Consider the following 2,429-nt stretch of genomic DNA (forward strand, 5'->3'; position numbering starts at 1 on the left):
GGCATTGAAAGCTTGGTGTGAGCTGCTAAATACAGAACCAAAGAATGTAATGTTAGTGAGAAGAAATTGGAATCAAACAATAGTTTCAAATCATACCTAGCAAAGGTTTAATAGGACAAAGTCCTATGATCAACAGTTAGATTTTCAATATCAGAAAATTCATAATGGTTCACTTTTTAAATTATGACGAGAACAGGATAGTCTTCGTTGATAAATATTTCACACCTTTAAAATCAAGGGATCTAACCAGAATCCAAACCAAGGAGTAGAATTATGTAAGCAGATTGTTTGAAACACAAATATTGTTATTATCAAGCAATGCAGACTGAGAACAAACCTTGTGATTGTGTTGTGAAGCTAGTTGAAGATTCTGAATACAATTTTGTTTTCAAAAGTCCATGTATGTATGAACGTTATTGAAAACTTTTTTTTTGTAAATCAGGGTCCATTCACATCCTGTATTTGTGGAAAAGAGATGAATTTTAGTATTGTTCTCATGAAACTATGTATTACTTATGCAACTTAGGTGAAGAGTATATGTATATAGAAAATATCCTAGGAAATCATGTTCAACTCTGACAAAGAGACCTCCAAATTAACATGTATTTATCAAAACCTATTTATGAGTTCTCTAATGACTACACTAAGCACAATTTTGCATACATTGTGAATGATGCTAATAGGTCAGTTTTAATAATATGTGAGCACATGCAGAATAAAGCAGGCTTAGTATTTAGAGTCCATTCATGGGCTGAAGCATCACTGTGTTAGACTGGGCCTCTTAGTATATGTAGACAGTCCTTTTTGAGCGAGGAATTTTATGCCTGGCCATTTATAATAGGTAGCAACATACCACAGAATTATCTGTTGCAGTTTCACTGCCTCAGGTTTGCCTTGATGATTGCTTTGTTGACTGCCTCTTTCACGTCTTTGTTTCTCAAACCGTAGATCATGAGATTGAGCATGGGGATCACTGTGGTGTAAAACACAGCCACCATTTTCCCCTGTTCCACAGACTCTTCAGTGGGCCTTCCGAGATACATGAAGATGAGAGTCCCATAAAACATGGTGACAGCTGTCAGGTGGGACCCACACGTGGAGAACGCCTTCCTCCTCCCATCGGCAGAGCGCATGCGCAGCACGGCTACTACAATGAGGGTATAGGAGACAAGGACCACGGAGAGGGAATACGTGAAGTTCATTCCGGCAATAAAGATCATGGAGTATTCTTTGATGTGGACCGCCCCCCCCCCGCCCCCGCCACAGGCAATCTTGATGAGAGGAGGATCAGCACAGTAGAAGTGGTTGATTTCAAAGTTTCCACAGAAGTACGGGCCATAGGTCCATAGTGTGCAGATCAGGCTAACAGAGAATCGATAGACGTAAGGCACAGAGATGAGCCGAACACAGACGGTCCTGGACGTTTTACTGCCATAAAACAAAATTTGCAGATGGCCATGTAGCGATCAAAGGCCATCACAGCCAGAATATACACCTACATGTGGACAAGGGCAATGAAAAAGTAACACTGCACCAAACACCCCACATAGGAAATGGTTTTTGTCTCTGACAGTAGGTTTTCCAGCCTCTTTGGAGTGACATTGGAAGAGAACCACACATCCACGAAAGACAAATGACTCAGGAAAAAGTACATGGGGCTCTGCAGCTGAGGGCTGATGCTGATCAAAATAATCATACTAATACCACCCCCCCCAGAGTGATCATGTAAACTATTAGGAACACCACAAAAAAGAGAAGGTGAAGCTCCTGATGACTGGTCAACCCCAGAAGAATAAATTCTGTCACATTTGTGAAATTTAGCATTGTGTTCACTTAGACACCCAGTCTGTATTGCCTATGGACAAATTAAAAAAAAAAAAAAAAAAAAAAAGAGTGGTTTTGTTTTATTCATGAGATGTTTGTCATGTTTATCTGTATTTTAATTCAAATTTAAAATCAATGTAGATTTTGCACAATATCCAAGACTAATAAGACTATTAATCACATTTACTTCTTTTAATAGGTCTTATAGGTAACTACCACCTATATTTATTAGTTTCTTAACTCTAAAAGAGACAATTACATTCATATATTTTTAGAATTATACATTTATATTTTGCTAAATTATTATGATAATATTAACGTCATAGGGCTCTAGTAGGAGTGAAGCCAAATGGAAAGTTGTCAGAGAATGACTAAATCCATTCCAACATATTGTCTTGTGAAAAAAGCTTGAGACACATAAATCTTAAATAGTCAACCAAGGTCAGATAGCCACTTAGTGCAAACTAGGGAAATAAAAAGAGTGAATCCTTTGAAACTCCGTTGAATACCATTTTCATGTATGATACCTCAAAATGTCAATAAAAATACAAATACATATGCAAAATTAACTTACCCATTTTTTTTTATTATTTTATTTTATTTTT

The 2,429-nt window shown here is 37.2% G+C and overlaps 1 pseudogene; it reads right to left on the bottom strand.

Moving 5' to 3' along the window:
- Window positions 1-875: 875 nt before the first annotated feature.
- LOC130850036 (olfactory receptor 5M9-like) lies at window positions 876-1,827 on the bottom strand (annotated as a pseudogene).
- Between the last annotated feature and the right edge of the window lie 602 nt (window positions 1,828-2,429).

Source organism: Hippopotamus amphibius, chromosome 3 (genome assembly GCF_030028045.1).
Source record: "Hippopotamus amphibius kiboko isolate mHipAmp2 chromosome 3, mHipAmp2.hap2, whole genome shotgun sequence".
Classification (NCBI taxonomy): domain Eukaryota; kingdom Metazoa; phylum Chordata; class Mammalia; order Artiodactyla; family Hippopotamidae; genus Hippopotamus; species Hippopotamus amphibius.